Source organism: Buteo buteo, chromosome 10 (genome assembly GCF_964188355.1).
Source record: "Buteo buteo chromosome 10, bButBut1.hap1.1, whole genome shotgun sequence".
Lineage (NCBI taxonomy): Eukaryota > Metazoa > Chordata > Aves > Accipitriformes > Accipitridae > Buteo > Buteo buteo.
In genome coordinates this window covers 6,201,788-6,225,954 of record NC_134180.1, presented here as the reverse complement: position 1 = coordinate 6,225,954, position 24,167 = coordinate 6,201,788, and the positions used below count along the sequence as shown (strand labels likewise).

The 24,167-nt window shown below is 47.1% G+C and overlaps 1 protein-coding gene across 9 annotated transcripts in view; it reads right to left on the bottom strand.

Annotated features, from left to right (window-relative positions):
* Positions 1–21,555, bottom strand: part of LOC142035799 (excitatory amino acid transporter 4-like) — a 39,614-nt gene extending 18,059 nt beyond the window's left edge. For 3 of the 9 annotated variants that reach the window (XM_075038324.1, XM_075038315.1, XM_075038316.1), the window contains exons 1-3: positions 21,273–21,555; positions 20,069–20,318; positions 7,260–7,424 (exon numbers count right to left, since the gene is read on the bottom strand). The gene's annotated coding sequence lies outside the window, so the exon portion shown is untranslated. Of the gene's footprint in view, positions 1–433; positions 583–7,259; positions 7,425–18,308; positions 18,429–20,054; positions 20,319–21,272 lie in introns of those variants that run through there. The other 6 variants (XM_075038319.1, XM_075038320.1, XM_075038317.1 and 3 more) reach the window with 5 other exon arrangements.
* Positions 21,556–24,167: the final 2,612 nt, after the last annotated feature.

Genomic DNA, 24,167 nt, shown 5'->3' with positions numbered 1-24,167 from the left:
AGGGTTGCGGTGCAACTTCCGACAGCAGAATGGATTATCACCCAGCAATCACTTCTAAAAGCAGAACCATCAAAGAAAGTTTCAAACCCCAAAGACTCTCTTTCTTACTCCCAAACCACTCATGCTTCATCAAACAACCCAGCACACCTTGGTAAGGTGAAGTGCTACCTTACTTTGATATGCAAAGTTCTCATCTCTTTAGCGAAGGGAAAACAGTCGCTCTGATGGCTCTGAAATCACCCATCATGGGCTTGCGACATGCAGAGCAGGCTTCCCATTCCCTATGGTGACCTGAGGAGACCCGCGTTGAACCAGGACTATGGAAATGGAGACTCACCTTTCCTCCAAACCTTCTCTTTCTTAGAGTTGGACCATACCACAGCAACGGCATGAATTCCTGTACGGGGAAGGTGGGAGCAGAACCCACACTCACCTGCTCTTTTCTCCAGATGTCTCCCCATCCACACGCACTGGAAAATGTATTCTTGTGCAAACAAAATGAAATTTATATTTTGATACGGGAAAGTTCAGGATTAGTCATTAGATCCCATGTTCCTCCATGTGCTCAGCAGCCTTTTCAGAGCAAAACTTATTGCACAGAAGGAACTCACCAGCAGAACATGCTCCTATGATGTCCCCACCCTCTTGCTGACTTGCTCCCTTTCTCCATCTGCATATTTTGCAATAGAGCGGCCCCCTCCACAGCACATTCCCTCTGCATCGCTTGCCTAAAATTGCGTAAATATTTTCTATTGCATCAGCTGGAAGTTCTGAGACTGCCACAGTAAGTCACCAAAATACTCTTGCAGATTAACAGGCTGTCAATGGTTTGGATTTTCCTTCTTCTGAGGAAGAAGGTGGCTTGGCTCTCTTGGTGAAAGTTCTCCTATTTATGGCAGCTTCTCCAGGCTCCACTCTGCCAAAAGCACTCAGGGAGCGCATTTTTGGAGGTAACTTCAAGGTTGGACTAGGAAGCACAGGATATTTTGCAAGAAAGTTCAGTGTTGCAAAACTAATGCCTAGTTCCTGGCAATGAGGTTTCACATAAACAGTGGAATTTTGGCTATTTTAGTGACATCAGTCAGAAGATGGTGAAAGTAAAAAATGGGGAAGGAAGACTTTTGCACTATATTTTTTTGTCTTGCTCTTTGCAGATTTTTGTGTTGTTATCTTCCCATCTACACAGGGAGAAGATTTCCAACATGGGGGGAGGATGGCAATAGTGCTTAAGGACCTATAAAGAGCTAGGAAACAGGAAATCTCTGAATCAGCTGAGATGTATCTGTTCCAACTTGTACTGTATGTTGAAGAACACCTCTCCTCTTTATGCCTTCTCTGCCAAAGCAGCCAACATCAGAAAAGCTGAAACCATCCAGTGTGCAGCACCTTCCCATGAGCATTTTTTAAAGACAGAAGGTAATAAAATCCTGGCTGAAGGGAAAGAGGAGCTAGCCGTTGCACACTCGCCAGGAGGCAGTTTTGCTGGAGGGTTAAGTGTGGTAGCATCACGGCAGATTTGCATCCCCTTGTCACAAATTGCATACTTTTGGCCCCCACATGCACCCTTCTCCTTAAATACTGCTTTATCGTAAAAAGGACATAAGCAATGTCAGGACATGAAAATAATTTCATTTTCCGAAGGGTATCCTAGCTCTTCTCAGATCTGTGACAAGGGCATGCAAATATGCCCATATGCTACAACCTACTGAGTGGTTTTTTGCAAGTTTTTCTGACATTTGCCCAATGGGGAATGCTATACACAAACCTGAGTCTGCCCATCCACTGTGGTGGTAAGGACAGTGATGGAACAGCCCTGGGACATGGGCTGAGCTCTCTGCTCTGCATCCATCGTCCCACTGCAGCCTGGTGGCACGTGGGGAGAGTCTCATCCCCCGAAACACCAGGAACTGAACAGCTCCAAACTTAGAAACTGAGAGTAAAATATTGCACACAGCAGAGAAACTTCTTGAAATATTATCTTGACTGTATGCTTTGACTAGGGAGAGCAGTAGAAGTAAAAGACGATCTTCAAATGCATCTAATTGAAGAAAAAACCACATCAGTGAGGATATAACCTCAGTGTCAGATCAACCAGATTTAAAGAAAAAATTTGGCAAGAATCCCATACAAAAGGTTTTTAAAGCAATGGATATCTCATGGGATGAAAGGAAGATTCCCTTATGATCACTTGTGGTGACAGACAAAACCGAAATGGGTGGAATTTCATGGCTATTTATGCCAATCAAGAGATTTCAGTTGTGAGGTCCAATAAGAAACTCTGCAGAGTGCAGAGCTATTAATCTGCTCACAAGTGACATGGAAGATGAACTGCTCTGTGAATAAGTGAAAAGCAGTAAACACGGGAAGGATAACTCTTAAATGTACACTCTAGTGATTCAAAAAGATATTGGAAATATCACATGAAAGCACAGGCTGACAGCAAAAGAGTGTTAGAAATTATTATGGAAGAAATGAGGGGACAGAAAAGAAAACGGTCGTATGATGACCTACAAATATAGAGCATACTCCACCTCTGAGAGGATAAGTGGCATCCCCAGGCCTGCCCTGTTTGACTTGCTCTGACACCATGTGGCTACATCCTTGCTGGCCGGACCCTGCCCTGCCGCCACCTATTTGTGCTTGGCTCCCAGTCCCTTTGGGAGCTACGAGCCCATGTTGCTCCCTGACAAGGCTTTCTTGGAGGCCAGATATTTGGAGATGACCCCTGAGGGTGTAGTGTTGACATTTCAGACTTTGTCTTGTGATAAAGTGGAAGTGCCCAGGCATGAATTATGCTTGTGGGGAATAATACAGCTTTCATGTTGCAACATGAAATGCTCAAAACGGTTTTTTTCTTTTTTTTTTTAGTATTCAGAAATCAATATGCACATCTTAAATATTGCTATGTCACAACAACAGAAAAAAATGAAATTGTTGGGGACAATTTTAAGTTGTTTGCTGAAGGAATTTTGCATTTATCTCAGATGCTAAGAAAGCAATTGTGAAAGCCTTAATTTTCTTCTTACTTTGTTTTTTGTGCAGGCTGAGCTTCAGAAACTGATGTTTGACTGTTATAGAGCTGCCATCACTGAAATATTCCTGCACTCAGTTATTCGAACAGAAGCATCAAGAAGCAGGCTGTAAGTATTTCTTGCGGTTTTTTTTCATGTGATGAAAGATTTTGACTTCTGTATTGAGGCAGTTTGCATCCATGGAAGCCCACAAACAAGTTCCTCCTGAGCGGTGCACGTGTCAGACTGTCAGCAGGGGTTAAGGGGAGTCTTTCCACAAGAATGCATGAGCCATAAATCTGGTCTGTGCACTGGGCAGGCATGTAGACTTTCTGTCTGCCTGTTTCATGGTGTCTGGGGTAGCCCTGCAAAGCCCTACGGGAATGGTGTCTAAAACTGCGGTTTGGTGCAGTGTAGTGCCCAATGCTATACATCTGCAGGGCTGCACCTGAGGGCAGGATTGTGGGGGGAGCTGGAGATGGGCTGCATCTGCTTATGCAGTGCTACACAGGTGAGAGAGGGCCCAGTTCCACGTGGAAAACAGCTCCCAAGAGGTCAGGGCAGTGGTGCTGGCCAGAGAAGGTCAGTTCTGTGTGGCAGTGATGCCCTGAGTTTCTGCCAGGGAGAACAGACAGAGTTTGTGCTGTCCAGAGAACCCATTTCACTGTTATGTTTGTAACCAGCAGGGGAAACTCACTGTCCAAACAGAGCTTCACATGCCTTAGCACTCCTTCACAACAGGAACAGAAACTACATTTAAGCCTACGGAAAATAAACCTACTCCATGCCTGTGCACAGCTCTGCCCTCGCTCCAGTCACATGCAGCAGCCTCTGGGGTCACGGGGCTGCAAACTTTCTGAGCACGAGGGGAAAATGCAGAAGATCTTTGGTCTGGTTTTGTTCAGGCAACAGTCAGGGTTAGGCTGTGCTTGGTGGAAAGGAAATGCATTTGACTACTTTACATGGTCCAGATGAAACTAAATGCTTGCAAACCACTAACAACAGTGCAGCCTTTTCTTAGGGCCTCCATCCAGTACATCACCCCTGGGACCCCAGAGCTCTCTGGAGGTCCCAGGTGGGACCAGCAGCAGGGTCCAGAAACTGCTCTGTTTGTGGCCAGCAGGTCAGAGGAGGTGATCCTTCCCCTCTGCTCAGCACTGGTAAGGGCACACCTGGTGTGCTGTGTCCAGGTCTGGGCTCCTCAGTACAAGAGACATGGACATGCTGGAAAGTCCAAGGAAGGGCCATGAAGATGATGAGGGGACTGGAGCATCTGTCAGACAAGGAGAGGCTGAGAGAGCTGGGACTGTTCAGCCTGGAAGAGAGAAGGCTCAGCGGGATCTTATCAATGTATACCTGAAGGGAGGGTGTAAAGAAGACAGTGCCAGACCCTTCTCAGTGCTGCCCAGTGACCAGATGAGAGGTGGTGGACACGAATTGAAGTAGCAGGAAATTCTTCTGAAGCATAAGGAAAGGCTTTTTAACTGTCAGGCAGACTGAACACTGGAGCAGGTTGCCCAGAGATGTTGTGGGGTCTCCCTCCTTGGAGATATTCAAAAGCTGACTGGACGTGGTCCTGAGCAACCAGCTGTGGTTGACTCTTTGAGCAGGAGGGGTTGGACTAGGTGATCTCCAGAGGTCCCTGCCAACCTCAGCCATGCTGTGATCCCTCCACCTTCTGCTGATGTCCTGTGAGACAAGGCTTTACAGGACTTTTCAGACAGCACTGACACACCCTGTCCCTGGCAGTGTCCTGGAGCTGATTTACATGTATAATTAGTACATGGCCACAGTCTGGTTCCCCACTCTTCTCTCACCCCCTAATCCCTGCACAGCACTCTTGCACCACACTGAAAGATAAACAAGAAAATGCTACTTCATAGAAATGGCCAAGTGCCGTTTGTGGCTGTCGGACAGATCATGAGGACCCCAGGGGTGTCTCAGCAGAGGGGGAGCTATTGGTCAAGTGGTTCCACGGTGACATACTCCACTGGAACAAGGAAGGTCCTGCCCATTGGCAGGGTACGGCATTATAGGGCACTTTTGCCATGGTGTGCGGGGTTGGAAAAAGTAAATAAAAAGTTCAAGTGAAGACTTAATCTGCCTTCTTGCCCTGCATTTTGTTGTCTCATGAGGCAGAGCATCAGCAGTCGGCTCACGCGCTGCTCCCTCTGCCTACATATAGTGCACTTGCATGGCTTTCTGATTGTTATCGTGTCCAAGAGATATCAGCCGATTATCACATAACCCTAAGGAAGGCAAAAAACTGTGTGGCCAACACAGCAGAGGAGAGCTCCAGTCTCCAGAGGGTTCAGGCCCTTGGCTGGGACAAATCCAGCTGTCACTACTCAGAACAAATGGATGAGACAGTGATTGAAATGCTGGTGCTTTACATCATTGTCCCACTATTGCTGATATCTGCATAGAAGAACACACAAGGGGTTAATCTAATTAGTCAGTTTTACTCCTGGGACTAACAGAAGTTAGCCAAATTAGAAATGCCCACCGCAAAGTCTCTCCCAGGTTTACCAGCCTCCAGGGACTGGGGGAAAAGTGGCAATAAAATCCCAAAGCAGTGATGTTTAGTACAGCATGTACTGTCACACCACTGCCATGGGCACAGAGTGTGGCACTCAGATAAGCCTTGCTGCTAAAGGGATGACACTGGAAAAGCGTGTCAGAGTCAGGCATCCCCCCCCTCAACAACGGTTACCCCAGGCTCCCTCTTCCCTCTACTAATGCAACTCTCTTGGGGTTTTTTTGTTGCTGAAAGCCAGGCAGAGACTGTGAAATATTCAGCACTTTTGAGCCCACTGCTTCTCTTGTCTCCAAGGAAACTCTGCTATTATGTTCAATATCAAAACCAGCAGGATTTTCAAGGAGGGAAGTCTTCACAGGTAGCAGCAGGGAATCACCCTAAGGGGGAGAAAAAGGAGGAATCTCTGCAGGAGGAGAGGGGTTGGGAAGAGCTTTGCACAAGCTAGGCAGATACAGAGGAGCAAGGCATGGGGTCACTGAGAAAATTGTACTAGTCTTTCCATGGTGGACAGCTTCTGGTGCTGGGTCACCTAGTGAGAGGGCAGAAGTTAAATAGCCCATCCTTGCGTGGAGGGAGGGAAGGCTCACTGCTTGCGAGGAAGGGATGTGCCAGGCTGTTCAGGGGAAGGCAGGCAGGGACATGCTTCGCCCTCCGGACTCTGCTCAGTGGCCTGACAATTGCAGTTAGCAGCTATAAAGACCTATTTGCTTTTGGGCAGATCGTTGGCACTTCAGAGTAGGAAGCTCCAGCCCCTCCACCACCAGGTGAGTAAACCAGGTGCTTTGCAAGGACCATCTTTGCAAGGATGGCAAAGGACGAGTGGATGTCTCCACTGCCGCCTCACTTTCCCCCATCAGTAGCTCAGTGTCTGTGGTCAGGAGCATTGAATCCAGCCACTGTGCTATTAGCTGGGGTTTTTCAGTCCTGAGGACCAGGACAGAGAGACCTCACAGACCCCTTGCCTGGAGGCATCCTCAGCCCTCAAGCTGTTGGATCCTTTGCAGCCTGGCCCATTGCTTGCCCTTGGGAAGGGCAGTACAAGCTGAAAGCAAGGCAGCCAAAGCGCCTATGCTGAAAATTTCCATTCACAAGCCCAACTGGGGTGAACTCAGCCATCTTCGTGTTGCTATAGCAGCCCCTGGCAGGGCTTTCTACTCAGCGAAGTGCTAGGGCATCTCCATTTTCCACTCGCTACCTGGCAGCCAGCCCCCTCCCAGCCAACTGCTACCACGACAATGGACCCAGGAGGAGAACGGATCTGCCCAGGGGCCAGCCGCTGACCCATCTCTATAAGAGAGCACCAGCTAAGGGGAGAGGAATCTGCAACAGGCAGGAATTTCAAGCCCAGCTAAGCTCTAGAGTGACAAAGTGATCACCAGCTGGTCAGCTGGTTTGGGGCCTAAGTCCGATGCTCGGAGGACAAGTGCTGCTCTCCCCATTGCTCCCTACTCGTGCTAAGGTCCTCTGGTAAGGTTGTCTCTCTCTAGCTGTCCACCAGGCATTTCACCCCAGCCCAGAACACACAGACCCACTTTTAAAGCACTCCCCTCTGGGCAGTCCCCTCTCCTAAAGCAGGGTGAGAGCTATCCCTGTTGCTCTCTCATGCATATGCTCAGGGAAATCTCCTGCCATCCTCCTGTCCTGCTTCAGCCCCTGGACCTGGCACTGCTCTTATTCATGCATTCAGATTTGCTGACAAAACCACTCACCTGGAACGAGTGCCGGTTGTCAAGCAGGAAGGGCAGCGGGTCTTTTTCGCCTTGGGGGATTATTCTGAGTTGTTTCGTTCTTTAATTCTTTAAGCTCAAAGGCAGGATGCAGGATTTTCTCCTTAGAAAGGTACAGCATTAGCAGAGAGCTCTGAGCAGTACCTCCTGAGAGAGGAAAGGAAGACTGTAATATGCTCAGGATACATGGCAGTAGGGGGTGGGGGAGTGGCATGTAGGAGGAGACTGAAAAAATCTTCGATGATTGCAGGAGACGAGAGGACAGAAAGCACCTGTCACCATGATGTTGCATACAGCCCATACTGGATTTAACACTACCAGTGTTTTTGCACTCTCTTCTGCCTCCTCACATAAGCTGCAAAGAGAGTTAGCCGTAACAGAGAGCAGGGCAAGCTGTTAAATGAGAACCAGATCTCATCCCCATCCCACTCCTGTCCCTCAGTCTGTTCCTTCCATGAGGGTGGCTGCGTGCAGAAATCCATCCAGCAGCAACAGCTGGATACCCTGAACGGGCAGGTCCTTCACCAGTCCACTCTGTGTAAGCAGGACCTCAGAGATCCAGACATACCCCTATGGTTTGTCCAGATCAGCCCGAGGGGATGGACATGTGTCTGTGCCTCAGCTGAATCACTGTAATTTCCCATTGGTGTATTAGGCAAGTCACAAGGAGGAATCATTTCATTGAGTGTGCAAAGGAAATACGTTAGCAATACAGTCTGTCAGGGAGCCAGACTCTGCTTGCAAGGAAGCAGGCAAAACTTCCACTGTCTTTACTCACTGGTCTTTTAAATATTGATTCCTGCTGCAGTTTCTTTGATAGAAGTCCTGCATTTCAAAATTCCCATTAACGCACTACGCTAAAAACACAAGTCAGGTTGCAGGTGTGAGCACCACACAGCCCACGCTGGCCTCTGAATGGGGCAGAGTGAAAAATTATGTCCAAAAACCAAGCCCCAGCACCAAGGTTACAACAGCACCTCTGTTTCTGCATGATTCACAGGGGACATAATGGTTGTTTCCTGACAGTAGCCTTCTCCTTAATTCAGGTTTCACCAGCACAGGGGCTTTGCTGCATGCTCCAGCTTCAGCATACCAACAGCGATGCATTGTGTCTGCAGCTAGAACTTGCCATGGAGTTTGAGCTCATCCAGCAAGGGGTGGGTCAAAGCCAAAGTGTCAGGTTAATCTGACAGAGAGTTGTGGAACTGAAATCCCCCCAAGCCCTGTGTCCCCATCAGACTCTGTGGGAAGAGGAGAGCTAGACCTCTTCAGCCCAGGTTACAGAGACCAGCTCCCAACACCAGCTGGCTTTTTGCAGACATTAATCATAGAATCATAGCATCATTTAGGTTGGAAAAGACCTTTAGGACCATTGAGTCCAACCGTAAATCAGGACGGTGATTAGATGGGATTTTGCTGGATGGGCCATTTGGAGCCTGGGGTCTTGACTATCTCTGTCATTCTCCCTTGTTTTAACTTGCTCCATCTGCCAAATCAGCATGGACACAGGCCATTACCGCATCAGGAAACAAGGACACACTGTCTGCAACAGACAAATTGCTTGGTCTTCACGCGACTCGGTTGCTCACATGTAAAGGGAAGAAATGTCACTAATCTTCCTATTGAAGGCTGTACAAGTTCAGTGAGGTCTCCGTCATGCAAGTGTCAGCTGGGGACTGGAAACCCAAGCCCTGTACCTTGCAAAGTTTCAGTCACCTTTCCAGCAAAGCACGTATCGGAATGGGCTACATAAGAAGATAATTTTATTCCAAAATTAATGTCTCTGGTTATAGGGAATAGACTATAGCGCTCTGCCTGCACCATTTATCCAAAATACTCCTGCAGAAACGTGGCTGAGAGCCAGTCCAGCCACAGAGGGAAAAGGAGGCAGATCGTGGCAGCGCAGCCCGGTACACAGCTCATCTCCTTTGCCTCTTCTGCTGGGTCCACAACACCAGCTGCTGGTGGGGCAGTCCCAGAGAAAGGACATCTCTGATTCCTTGTGCCCTTGCTTCTCTCAGTGGCTTAGCCAGCAGCTTTTCTTACAGAAGGGTACCTGACTTCACTCTTACCTGTTTGCTGGAGGTTTGGGTGACCTGCAGCAAAGAGCTCTTTTCCTGGACAAGTGCATTTCTGACACTACCCAGAGAGGGGCAGAGCTGCCACACACTTGGCCATCCCTCGACCGACCGCTGCACATTTCTCCCTGAATCTACCTCAGGGACAAATGGTCGGCTACCAGTAAATAATTGTCCTTCTCCACTTCCTATGCCTGAAGTCCAGCTTGGCTTCTAGAATCTGTACTAATTCCTACCCAGTTTTATAATCCCCCGGTTTATACCCCTAGGCCTTTTTTAGCCATAAATTCACAGTGACAAATGCCTTAAACCTTCTCCTTCAGCAACTTTTAACATGCTTCATTTTGACTCGCACCCGTGGCAAATTCCAGACACCTTCAAGTTATTAAATAGGACACAGAGCAGCAGTCTGTAGCTATGGAGGAGGTGAAGAGCTCTGCATCTCCATCCTCCATCAGGATGGAGATGCCTGATGCCCAGGCAGAGACTTTCCAGGGTGGAGCAGTCCTTGGGGAACAAACCCCAGGGTGACCTAACTCCCCCAGGTCTCTCCTCTTTCTACGAGTGCCAGGCACACCTGATCATCCACATCACACAGAGGCCACGTGATAACCATAAGTTATCAACAACGGGTAAAAAGGAAACTCACAATGTCAGTCTTGTGAGAGGCAATGAGAAAAGACATGACAACTGCGCCTCATGTCACTTAGGCACCTTATAAAAGGTCTTCTGATGCTATCCTTGCACAGCCGTTTGAAGATAAAGGAAGGGCTTGTTGGTAAACAGCCTGGAATAGCTTTCCCAAATTAGCTCCCCGGTGATTCTCTCCAGAAAGCACCTTTCAAAATTATTTATGCTAATCTCACAAGTAGGCTACAAATGTTACATAGGGACAGGGCAGTTTTTCACCCACTCCCTCTTTAAACATGCCCTCAGTCTGTATCTCTGCCCAACTTGGAAAGACCTCAGTCCTAAACAAGTGAAGTTCTGGGCAAAGGACTCTTGAGACAGATTTTTACAAAGTGTTTGTGTGTCTAAAAGAGAGGTTTGCAGGTCCAGTAGAACAACTACTTGTTTATCATCTCTTTGTTTTCAAGAAAGATATTGATTATCTATTGGATCTTTAAAAAGCAAAACACCTAAAGATGGGCTAAGGGTTGATTTATAATGTAATGATAAGGAAAAAACCCACACGTGAATCTCTGTTAGCATGCAGTTATGGCAAATTCAGTTTGCTATACACAACCCGGATGAGGCATTGCAGGGCTGGGTTAGAAAAACCCAAGCAGATGGCTGTGTCCACCATCCCATGGTTTCACTGTCTTCCAATAAGCACTTACTGCATTAGCCTTTTGAAAGGCCTCAATTTGTCTGAACTGCTGAAAAAAAAAAGCACATTAAGGAGCATGCTGTAATGAATCGCAGGTATAAGTGTGTGCAGCCCTGTCACCTGAACGTGCAGATGACTGGGAGGATGTACGTGAACCATCCTTACCTGGACGTGTCAGAGGAACATGGATGTTTTCTGCTGGAGTGCAGAAAGCTACTGGGATATTCCCAGTTGCTAATTGTCGTGGGGAAAGATGTGATTTTCTTGTATGTTAAGCAATCCTTCAACCCTTCCTTTCCTGGATTTTGCAATTCTGTAGTCTTGTTCTCCTTGTTACAGTAACCTTAATTTGGGGGTTGGGACTAATTTTGTATCCTGCACTGCTGGCTTGGCCCAGGGAGCAGAGTCCAATTATGCAGCTGTGACCTTCATTCCAAGTTAGCAGAGTTTCTGCAAATGAATCTCCTCTGTGTTTCATAGAGCTGCTCAAATAATGGAATTTCCTTCCTATGGGAAATGCCAATATTTCAACATTTATTTTTGCCCTATTTTGGAATAAAAAGTCAAAATTTCAACTCTTGTAACACATGAAGTTCAGGGAAATTCAGAAATGTAAATAAATGTTTTGGATCAGACTGATGTACATCTACTCCTACCTGAGCTGTAATATTTCTTAATGTGAGTGCTTCTCATGATAATTTTTTTACCTCCTTGGATAGACTGCAACTCTCATGATACTCTGCAGTGTCCCCCTGTAGCAGAGGTGCTATGGTGCATCATACTTGATGCAGCCTGGAGGGACAGCAAAGGCCAAGGAGAACAGGACCAGGACGGCTAAAAGAGAAAGAGCATGTGATGCAGTTCTCACTGATGGCACCTACCGGGACATTTTGGCTAGAATTTCTGATGGGAAAATGAAACAAAGAAAGTGATAGTTAAAAAATGGTATATTCAATGACAAAAATTATTACCCTAAATTTTTGACTGCATCATTTCAACTGATGAATGAGACAATCTCCTGAAGTTTCCGTTGTTCAAAAGGGCCCTCATTTTCTCCTTGGTTCTGCTAAGAGTGTATGTGATTGAGATATTTCAGCTATTTTGAATCGCAGCTCATGTTGCCTGCTTCTACCAGTTGCACAGGGAACTTGTGCTGCACATTTCTAGGGGGCAGTTGTGCTTCAGGAGTTTGTGTGATTTGTTTCGTACCATTCTCTGTATATCACTATACAGGCCCAGCTAGTGCGAACTGCAGATGCCTAAGGTGGTTGCTCTGGTGATGCCTGAAGTCTTAAAAACATCATTTTGTCAAACTGTTTAACAAATTTTACTGACACTTCCACTGGAGAATGAATCCCCTGCTACCTCCCTGGTGGAAACTCACCTGGATTCCCCCAGCATGACAATAGGTGTGAGGAGTTATTTAGCTTTTCTTCCCTGCCCTAATCCACCTCTGACACTTCCTTCCAGCCCCATACTTTTCTACTGGCACTACAAACTGCCTAGCAGTTTTTCTGCCCAATGTATTTGGAAGAGACTTGATTTAGGTTTTATGCCATAAACAAATTCTTTCTAAAGACCTTTTTTTTTTGGCTTGCCTTATTGTATTTGTACATTTAACTCTACCCTATTTTATATTTCACCCATGACTTGGGAATGCAGCTTTCTTCCATGGTTTGTGCAGCACAGACAGTTCTAATGGCAATGTGGCACTGCTTTTTCACTTCTTTTTTCCCATGAGCAGACTGTGTCTACCCTTTCTTCCCACCACCGCTCTGCCTCCTGCAGTCTGTGCTTGGCTGTGCTTTGTACAGCACAAACAGCTTCCCCAGTTCTCATGCTCCCAGATTTTGCAGCATTCTCCCTGTTCACTGTTGCAGTTTCTGTGCGCAGTAGAGTTTCAGCACAGATGCTAACAGCCATCAGCTGCCTGTTTGTATATTAGCACGGAGTTTGCGTTCTTTGTTGAGATGGACAGAAAATCACTTTCTGCTTCTGCAGTAGATCAGTCACAAAAGCAAAGTACCAGAGCTGTCGCTTCTATGCTCTACTGGCATTTTAGCTGTTGACCACCTCTTTTAGACATACTATGAGATGCTTCTTTTTGCACTAGGCAGTTCTCTCACAGTCACTTACTCACAAGTTTTGACAGCTGAATTCCAGATGTACCCAATTACTCTGGCTGCTCTGGGGACAGATGCGTACTGCAACCTCAGGAGTGAAGTCACAGCACATAGAAGCATTTCTCAGGGCCCATCTTCACACACCATTTGAAGCACTATGAAACACATCCTGCCAGAATGAGGGATGGCATCACTCCCAGGGATTGCCCTTACAAAAATACTATTTCTTACCGAAACTCTCATATGCAAATTCATTCAATGAGAATATTTCCTGCTGTGGAGAAGGGTAGTGTTCAATACGGCACAAGATGGATGTGCCTTGCCACAGCTGCACTGGGAGGAGGGAGAAGCCAGGGTAGATATGATCACTGAGCCTTTCCCTGTCCCTTTCTCCACACCCTTATTTCTGAAAACCACTATCTGCCCAGCAAGAGGCAATTCAGACTGGCAGGTTATCTGAATGCCCATAATAGAGTAAAATTAGTGTGATCTGTTCTTATGTCTTCATCTCCTGCCTTTGATCCCACTCCATTCCTTCTGAGTGATGCTTTTCAAATAGTGAGGCTCAAATCTGAGGTGTTTTCTTCCATGGTCCAGGATCTTTTCTGGGGATAGAATCATAGAATTGTTTAGGCTGGGAAAGACCTTTAAGATCAAGTCCAACTGTTAACCTAACACTGCCAAGTCCCCCACTAAACCATGTCCCTAAGCACCACATCTATATCTTTTAAACACCTCCAGGGATGGTGACTCAACCACTTCCCTGGGCAGCCTGTTCCAATGCTTGATAAACCTTTCAGTAAAGAAATTTTTCCTAATGTCCAGTCTAAACCTCCTCTGGCACAACTTGAGGCTGTTTCCTCTTGTCCTATCGCTTGTTACCAAGGAAAAGAGACCGACCTCCACCTTGCTACACCCTCCTTTCAGGTAGTTGTAGAGAGCAATAAGGTCTCCCCTCAGCCTCCTTTTCTCCAGACTAAACAGCCCCAGCTCCCTCAGCCGCTCCTCATAAGACTTGTGCTCCAGGCCCCTCACCAACTCGGTTGCCCTTCTCTGGACACGCTCCAGCACCTCCATGTCTTTCTTGTAGCGAGGGGCCCAAAACTGAACACAGGACTCGAGGTGTGACCTCACTAGTGCCCAGTACAGGGGGATGAACACTTCCCTAGTCCTGCTGGCCACACTATTTCTGATACAGGCCAGGATGCCGTTGGCCTTCTTGGCCACCTGGGCACGCTGCTGGCTCATATTCAGCCGGCTGTTGACCAACACCCCCAGGTTCTTTTCTGCCAGGCAGCTTTCCAGCCACTCTTTCCCAAGCCTGTGGCACTGCATGGGGTTGTTGTGACCCAAGTGCAGGACCCGGCACTTGGCCTTGTACAACCTCATACAATTGGTCTCGGCCCATCGATCCAGCCTGTCCAGATCCCTCTGTAGAGCCTTCCTACCCTCCAGCAGATCAACCCTCCCGCCCAACTTGGTGTCATCTGCGAACTTGCTGAGAGTGCACTCAATCCTCTTGTCCAGATCATTAATAAAGATACTAAAGAGAACTGGCCCCAAAACTGAGCCCTGGGGAGCACCACTTGTGACTGGCTGCCAACTGGATTTAAATCCGTTCACCACAACTCTTTGAGCCCAGCCACCCAGCCAGTTTTTTACCCAGTGAAGCATACACACGTCCAAGCCATGAGCAGCCAGTTTCTCCAGGAGAACGCTGTGGGACATGGTGTCAAAGGCTTTACTAAAGTCTAGGTAGACAGCAACCACAGCCTTTCCCTCATCCACTAAGTGGGTCACCCTGTCATAGAAGGAGATCAGGTTGGTCAAGCAGGACCCGCCGTTTCATAAACCCATGCTGATTGGGCCCGATCACCTAGTTGTCCTGTACATGCCACATGATGGCACTCGGGATGATCTGCTCCATAACCTTCTCCAGCACCCAGGTCAGACTGACAAGCCTGTAGTTCCCTGGATCCTCCTTCCAGCCCTTCTTGTAGATGGGCATCCCATTTGCTAACCTCCAGTCAACTGGGACCTCCCTGGTTAGCCAGGACTGCTGATAAATGATTGAAAGTGTCTTGGTGAGCACTTCCATCAGCTCCCTCAGTACACTTGGGTGAATCCCATCCAGCCCCATGGACTTGTGTGCGTCTAAGTGGTGTAGCAGGTTGCTAACCATTTCCCCTTGGATTGTGGTGGTTTTATTCTACTCCCCGTCCCTGTCTTCCAGCTCCAGGGGCTGTGTACCTGTAGAACAACTGGTCTTACTATTAAAGACTGAGGCAAAGAAGGCATTAAGTACCTCAGCCTTTTCCTCATCCTTTGTCACTATGTTTCCACTGCATCCAATAAAGGATGGAGATTCTCCTTAGCCCTCCTTTTGTTGCTAATGTATTTATAGAAATATTTTTTATTGCCTTTTACAGCAGTAGCCAGATTAAGTTCTAGTTGGGCTTTGGCACGTCTAATTTTCCCCCTGCATAACCTCATGACATCCTTGCAGTCCTCCTGAGCTGTTTGCCCCTTCTTCCAAAGGTCATAAACTCCTTTTTTTCCTGAGTTCCAGCCAAAGCTCTCTGTTCAGCCAGGCTGGTCTTCCCTGCTGGCTCGTCTTTCGGCACATGGGGATGGCCTGCTCCTGTGCCTTTAAGATTTTCTTCTTGAAGAATGTCCAGCCTTCCTGGACTCCCTTGCCCTTCAGGACTGCCTCCCAAGGGACTCTGTCAACCAAGCCCCTCAACAGGCCAAAGTCTGTCCTCCAGAAGTCCAGGGTGGCAGTTCTGCTGACCCCACTCCTTACTTCTCAGAGAATCGAAAACTCTACCATTTCCTGATCACTATGCCCAAGATGGCCTCCAACTATCCCATCACCCACAAGTCCTTCTCTGTTCACAAACAACAGGTCCAGTGGGGCACCTTCCCTAGTTGGCTCACTCACCAGCTGTGTCAGGAAGTCATCTTCCACACACTCCAGAAACCTCCTAGACTGTTTCTTCTGTGCTGTATTGTATTTCCAGCAGACATCCAGTAAGTTGAAGTCCCCCCCGAGAACAAGGGCTAGCGATCCTGAGACTTCTCCCAGCCGCTTAAAGAATGTTTTATCTGTCTCTTCATCCTGGTTGGGTGGTCTATAACAGACTCCCACTATGATACCTGCCGTCCCCTGATTCTTACCCGTAAACACTCACCATATCATCACCATCATCATTAAGCTCTAGACAATCAAAACACTCCCTAACATACAGGGCTACCCCACCGCCTCTCCATCCTTGCCTATCCCTTCTGAAAAGTTTAAAACCATCCATTGCAGCACTCCAGTTATGCAAGTCATCCCACCGTGTTTCCATGATGGCAACTATATCATCATTTTCCTGCTGCACAGTGGCTTCCAGCTCCTCCTGTTTGTTGCCCACACTGTGTGCACTGGTGTAGATGCACTTCAGTTGGTCTATTGATCCCGCCACCTTTTTGCTGGGAGAAGCCCTAATTCCTATGTGACCGTTCTCAGGCGCTTCCATGGTTTCTAACACATCAATAACCCTTGCATCTTTGCTGCCACATGGATCTCCATCCCCTGCCTCCACTGAGACGGCAGACTGAAGCATTTTGCTAGCACACTGTCCCTCAAACATTGCCATGCTGCCCCCAGGCTTACCTCTAGTGAGCCTGGGATATTCACCTTTACCGAGTTTTTCTCATTTTGCTCTTTCTCTGCTCTGTTCCCTCCACAGCAGCTCTTTCCTGCTGTTCTTCCCCAGCTCCCCAGCCTCCCTGCCACCACAGCTGAGTGATGATGGGGCAACCAAGAATGGTTGGGGAGAAGGGAATCCCACCAAATTTCAGAATAAGAGTTGGGCTCTCAGGAAACACACGTTATTAGGTTGGAAGCAATCACTGTGGAACAGTCTCTGGCTTGAGTGATGTTAGCAGGTCCCTGGGAAGCCATGGAGGGGGAAATTTAGTCTTCAGTGCAGGGTAATGGCATCCCATAGGACAGCCGTGGTAGCAGGAAGGCCAAAACTGAAAGAGCAGCTGTGTTGAGAGGAAGCTGCAGAGCTGCATGGAGGTTATACCATATTGTTTGACTGCCATTTTTATGTTAAGCAATACAAAAATATTAAACAATATTTCTTGGCAGCAGCAGCAGTTCTCTAAACACTAGTGGACACAATTATTATTTGTTATGAGTGTGGTTTGTTTTGGCTCATGAGACACTGCGATACAGCACCTTCATGTACACTCTGCTTCATATTATTAACCTGAAATGTCTGAACTGGCAATTAATTACTTCAGGGGAATGGCTTGCATGGATTTCTAACACCAGCATGAGACTTTCTTTTGGGCATCCTGTATTAGTGAGTTGTACAAACTGGAGAAAGTCGAAAAGCCCTACTGTTGCTTCAATTAGCTTGCTCTGATACTGCTGTGGGCTAAGTCTGCCTTCTCTGAGCTGGGAAAACAGGATGGAAATGCTTTACTTCTGCTGCTCTGATGATATATTTGTCCAAATTTAACTTGGCCCATTTTCTTTGGCATTCTCTGCCTGGTATTACCATTAGCGTTGTGCTCTTCTCCAACGCTCCCAACACTGTATGTGTGTATATGTATTACAAGGACAAAAGGGACCAATTGTGATCATCTAGTCTGACCTCCTTTTTCAGGACAGGAATAGCCCTGTGTTAATTAATTTTCTTTTAAGTAGAATATACTATTTAGAAAAAATTCTGAACCTGCATTACTCTCTTCTGGTGGTGATGAATTCACCACAATTCCAGGCAAATTATATAAGCCTGGGTCTACCTGACCCTGGAAATTATGCATGATAATTAGGAAGAAGCAGTCAGCTGCTGCTGTAGAGGAGCTGAAATGAACTTACTAATGTTAATGGTAATACTGTCATTGACACACCAAGAGGCTGTAGCTTAATCAATGTGGATATGCAAACACTCGTGCATACAGCACCTGCAGACACAGTCTTAGAGGCTAAAATGCTAATGAGATCTGGCATATGAAAAGCTTAGTCAAGGTGGATGACCCTGCAGCAGTCACTGGGACAGCAGCACCTCTGAGTTTCTTCCAGATGCCCCCTCAAATCATCGCTTTCCTCAGTGTAGATTCATGTGGTTCCTCCTCCCAAGTGAGATCTTAAGACTACAGACCCAAGTGCTGTGTTGACTTCTGGGGTCTGACTTTGCAATTTGCTTTCCATTGAGAGTCTATCCAGTTATTCAGTGGCTTTCTGGAAGGAGAAGAATTCAAAACTACAGGACTTCAGAGAAAGCAGAGCTCTAGAGGAAATCTACACCCTTGGCTTTCCTTCACTGAATTGCAGAATCCTCTAAAACCAGCTGCTTTCAGCCACTCCTGATGAACTTTGTCTTTCATTCTCTCAAGTTCTCTCTAGGAAAAGCACACTCTACCTCTCTCTTCTTGAGAGACTTTATTTCACTCTTTTTATGACACCCTTCTGTCATGTTTCTTAGGCTCCTCATTTGACAAAACATCTGTTCACCTTGGGATAGAGCCTTGCCGTAAGACCCCCAGGTGGAGAACTCAAAGGTTCCCAGATCCAGCAGGAATATTCTCATCTTCCCCACTGTGGAGCATCTCCTGGAAGCTGTATCAGAAAGATACAGAATCTCCTCTTAAGGACTGCAGGTGATATTAAATGCATCTCTTTGCCTATCTGCCTTTGTAGTCAGAGAGTGGTATCTTATATCAAAGTTGTATTTAGCTATCTGCCTATCTTTGGATCTTGTCCAGTCAGCAAGATCTCTGCCAGATCACTCTTTTATAGGTGTAAATACATTAATGAAGTCTTAAGTCAATAAACCATCTTTCAGGTTAACAGTTGACTAGGTTGAGCTTCATAAGCTTTTCCCCTCCTGTTACATCTTTGATCACTTTGAACCATTTCGGGGGCAAGTATGGCCTTCCCTTCAAGCAGTTCTCCAGAGCTGGTGTCTCAGTGATAGTTTTGCCCCATTTGGTGCTACAGTAGGATCTGCCGGGCATCCTTCACCCACTGAGACTGCACGGATTTGATGCCTGGGTCTCCCTGGCACACGCAGGCAGCGTGCACACACAGTACCGCGCTGTGATTCAGAAGGTCTACGTACGTGTGGAGGGTGCTCTGAGCTGGCTGTCCCCTGCCAGCACGCAGCACAGCCATGTAAGGGATCCCTTCTGCCTCTAACTCAGGGACTTTTCTCCCCATCCCCTATCATGGATCATAAAGCAGACGGGTGAAGCGGCGGCCCCACATGCCTGTGGGTGACAGGCTGAGCTCAGGCAGGCACGCAGGGCCCAAGTCCTTGCACAGAGAAGCTTGGAGTGGTGCTGGCTGCACGCTGTCAACAGAGGCAACGCAAACTGTCTCACAGCTCATTACAGAAACTGAGCCAAAGGGAAGGCACGTTCCCAGCTTATCAGGCCACCTCCTCTGTGAGCTCTCTGATCTACTTTTCCAGTGATTGTTCCTGACCTAGGAGAAGCCCCTGAGAAATCTCACAGTTCATAGCCTGCAGCTAAACGGGCATCCGCAAGCAGCCACGGTGGGGAGCCAGGAGCATGGCACATGCAGCCTGACTAATCAGTTGGAAAATTCCACTCCTCTTCGGCGCAGCAGACCATGTTGAAGTGCTTGGGAAGCAAACCTTGCCAGCGGTGTGTTTATCTCCTCACCAGGCTGCTGCTCTGCTTTGCTCCCATGAATTGTGTCATATTTGCCAGGATACCTGCGCTATCTGCTCAGCCCTCTTTTAGCACTGCGATGAGAAGTAGCCCTGGAACGGCGTCCTGCCTACTTTGCTCTGCTTTATAATATTTTTTTTTAGCACTGACAGTCAATACAGAGTGACATGAAGAGTGAGGCTCCAGAATGGGGACGCCAGCAGACCTGACCTCTCCTCCAGCTCTGGCTAAGCTGAGCACCAGCAATGAGTTCCTCTGATGCTTTCACTCCTTGCACCTCTGCTAAGTGATCAGCTCTAGACAACCTCTCCTTGCCCCAGATAAACTAAAAACTTGCTAACTTGTGTAAAATTGGTCAAACAATTTACAATGTTCTCTTCTTACTGGAAGACTGTGAAAGATAAGGTAATGCCGATAAATGCTAGCCTTTCAACACTGAAGGAATCCCAACTGGCTGAGGATCTGAAAGCTTTCATGTGCTCCCAGCCCCCATCTCTCCCTCTGCCTTATTTGTGCACATTTTCCCTCTTCTTGGTGCATTCACACACACGCACACGCTCTTACCTTCTGAATTTGCGGTTGTGCTCGCTGTAGGTTTGTTTAATCCCCTGTTAGGAGGTGAGAAAATCCTGCGAGTGTCTGGGCAGAAAGCCGCATGCTACAATGTCGTTCAGGTCACCAGCATGCACCCAGTGCTAACCAATTGGAATAAATCCCATGGGAATTACACAGCTGTAAATCCTGGAAACTATGCTTCACACTTTGAATGTACTGTTGCTGGTTTTCTCGCAGTACTATGCAATAATACAGAAACCTATGGATTTAAGCAGCAAATAAAGAAATAAACTTTATTCAGACTTTTCCCCCTAACATTCCTAAAACATGGTGTGTCTCACTTGCTAATGGTCACAAGGCACCCTGCTGCTTCTGATCATGGGAGGCACAAGGAAATGGAGAGCAAGCGGGTCCACAATTATCCAAGGGACCAAACGTCCACCTTGCAGCAGTAACATGCTCTTGACGCTGAAGGGGAGCGAGGCACAGGCAAGAAGCACTCTCTGAAGGATTTTACTTAGGTACTCGGTAACAAGGTTATTTAATAAGGCTTCAATTCCATGATATGCTTCCCCTTAGACAGGTTTTTAGATGCATATATAAGTTTCATCCACATGTTCAAAGCATTACCTCAAAAAAGAGTTGATGGGGGAGATCTGTTAGCACTTTCCAGGTCAGCTAATTTAAAATACGGTATCAGAAGAGAGACTGAAATTTAAAGAAGTGATGCTTGCTCAGTCTAACCAACATTTCCAGGCATCTAGCACAAAAATTAATTCTTGAGTTCTGGTTAAAATGCGTATCTTGCATAGCTGTGGTAGAAAATGTGGAAGACTAGACCAAGTGAAGCAACACAGTCAATATCCTGCCTTTATTTACATGAAGCCAAAAAGCAAAGCTGCTTCTCGGTTAGAAGTGTGTGAGGTTCTGTTCACAAAACCTGGATTTGTGTAAACTTAGTAAGAACAAATTATATTAGAGATATCCCACACCCTCATCACCTATTCCTGTGACAATAGGAAATTGCACAAAATCTCTGAAAACCAGAAATAAGAAGGAGTATTTCCTGGTCTTTGCAAGTCCCTTAGCACCTTTAATGCTTCCCTGGATCAGGAGTCCTGCCCACATTTGGGATCTCCTGTATGAATAACAAAGTCTTCATGCAAAATTGAGCAGCAATCTGAGTATTACCTTTACAGGGTTCTCACCATACCTTCACGCCGTAGATGTAGAGTAAAGCCTGGGGAGGGTTCAGGAGGCAGGGGAGAGCCCAAATTGGCTCAGGAACCAATGTCTGCCTGCTCAGGTTGAATGACAGCATCTGCAAACTCCCAACTGCAGAGTAAAGCCAGGCACCAAGCTTTTGAAGATGGAAAGAAATCCTTTGGAGAGGAGCAGTTAGCCACAAGAGTCACATCCACAGCTTGCTCCTTATTCCTTCTGGTGCCTGTGACTTCTCCTGGCCCCCGTGTGCGGGGCCCTCTGCCACCCCTCCAGCACCCGGCCGCTGCCCAGGGCCAGGCTGGGAGCCAGGGCTGGGACAAGCTGTGGTGGTGAATGGATATCTCCCGGCTGAGCGATAGGCACAGACAGCAGCACAGCGAGAGCAGATGGCTGGCAGGGCTCAGATCCCGCTCCCTTGCTGCTGGGAGATGTTGGGCAATGGTGGCTGATGGCAGCAGGAGTTGCTGGAGGGGAGAAGCAGAAAGGAGCCAGGAGGCCTGAAGTCAGGTCTTGCAATGCTGAGAGCTGAGAGAGACGGAACTTGTCCTGGTGATAAAATTGGCTACAGCTGATAATAATGCGCTCTGCTATTAATAATGAACCATTTGCAAAGTCAAAACACAGGAGGATCTTCTCAGAGCACACAGGGGTCCCTGGGAAAGGCCAGATGAACTCCATCCCGAGCCCTGAACACTACAGTTGTGATTTGCAGCTTGGGGATGGCACCGACGCCATTCTTGCTACCATGTCTGCTGGCCCAGGCTGATCCAGCTGCAGAGCTGCTCACCACGTGTTTGCTCTTGCGTGGTGCTGTGTGGCATCTTGCAGATGCACTGCCTTACTGGGAATGCAATCCCAGACAGCTTAGGTGATGCTACATTGTGTGGTGCTTATATATCCCACGTACCGATGTATGAGAGTGTTGCTTATTTTTCTTTCAAGAGATTGACCACTTCCCTTAACTCAGGCTGCCTTGGCACCACAAGGTCCTCACTGAAGTCTATGGTGGGATCCTTCTAGAAAGGTCTTGCTGTGCAGCAGGTCATCAGTGGAGACAGACAGTATATCTGACCTCCAGCAGAGTGACCTGTACAACTGTGTAAACATGGGCTCTGCAGCCAGCAGCCACAGCACAAACTCCCACGCACAGTATCACAGGTGCTATATGTATAAATGCTTTTCAGCAAATGTTCCTTTTCTCCTTGGGTCAGAATGATCATTTCCATATCTACAGTGAATGATCACCTTAGAAAAATGCAAGAATAGTCTAAGACGCCAGCACTGTTTCAACAGAGAAATTACCTTTATTGTAATATGCCTTTGAGAAACAGCTTTATAGATAAATGGTTTTTCTTTCTTTTCCCTGCCAAAATAATAAATACCTTACTGAAGGACCTATTTGTGCCTCACCATCCTTATCAGCAGAATGGCAACAATGATCTGAATACCCTTGTAGAAGATGCTCACTTCTACTGGTTTAAAGCAAGAAAAGTTTAGCTAGTGGAGACTGATACTGGATTTGGACAGAGTATTGCTGTGAGACTCGATGTAAGGTTGTTTTGCAAAACTGAGGAAGGAGGCTGATATTACATTTTGGTCATGTCTATACTGAACTTTAAAAGTTCTGAAAGTTTTTTGTTAAAAAAGATCAGCAAAAGTGTGTTCTTTTGGGTCTTGTTTACATCAAAATTGATGTTTTTGTCTTTCAGGAAACTCTTTTTGTTGTACAGAGACAGCTGTCTCCTCCGCATAAAACTCGCAACTGAAAACTTGTGTTATCCACCCTGGCACTTCATCAGTGCGAGTCTCCATGCTAGTACTTAGCTTGGAAAAAGGGTTACTGACCTTCCTTTAATCCAAGATGGCACCCAGCAGACGTGATGCAGAAGAAAACAGACTCAGATAAATGGGTAAGGTAGTTCATCTGCATATGTGGCTTTGCGATGAAGGAGTGCTGCAGCTATGGGCATTGATATGTAAAGTGTGTCACTTTAATAATGTGGATAACTGTGATATTTACTGAACTGCTGAGATAAGGGCATCTTTGCTCCAGAATCAGTCTCTGTAGTTACAAACACTGTCCTCACTCTGGGTCCCAGACAGGAGTGCAAAACCCTGTGCTTGCTGCACAGCTTGCAAGCAGCTGTTGGGGTCTAACCCTGCTATCCTCTAGGGAAGCCTCTTCCATAATTTAAAGCCTTTTACAAAGCTCTGGTAGAGCTGTGGGGCTCTTTGGTGCTCAGGGGTCTCTCTGCAAAGACCCCTATACTTACAGCTGCAGAACCCTCCTCGCAGGGGCAGGTTGCAAAGGATTGTCCAGTTCAGCTCCCTGAATGGTGCTGTTTTCTGGCAGAGGTGGCAAATGCAGTGTCACTAGTTTCTTAAGTTTCCACTGCCCAGTCCAGGAGCACAGGGTGTGTTTTGGCCAGGAATATTTGGTGTCATCTACCCTGGTCAATAGGAGGTGCCTACATTATCCCAGTTGGTATGTTGCTGCTGCCCCTGATTGGCCCCAGAATAAAATTTTAGGGGTAGGTGATAGAGATAGTCCCAACTTGTCAGTGAGGTAGGAGTTTGTTGCTCATCTTGTGTCACTGCAGGAATCTATCATTATTGACTATATCCTTTTCCTGTACAGCTCTGGTATTCTGATGTTTCCCCATAGCTTATCCGGTGTGATGTCTCTTGGGCAGTGCCTCCTATAATCTTCCTGGAGATACGATGTGCTGGTGTAAGCGGTGGCAGAAGCAGTGTCAGGAGAGACTTCTGACAAGTTGCCTGGCCTCTCTGCTCCTGCCCTCTCCTGTGGCCATAAAGAACACTGATTTGAGAAATGAGGGCAGGCGTGCTGCCATGCTGGTACCTTGGGATCTTCCCCCATGCC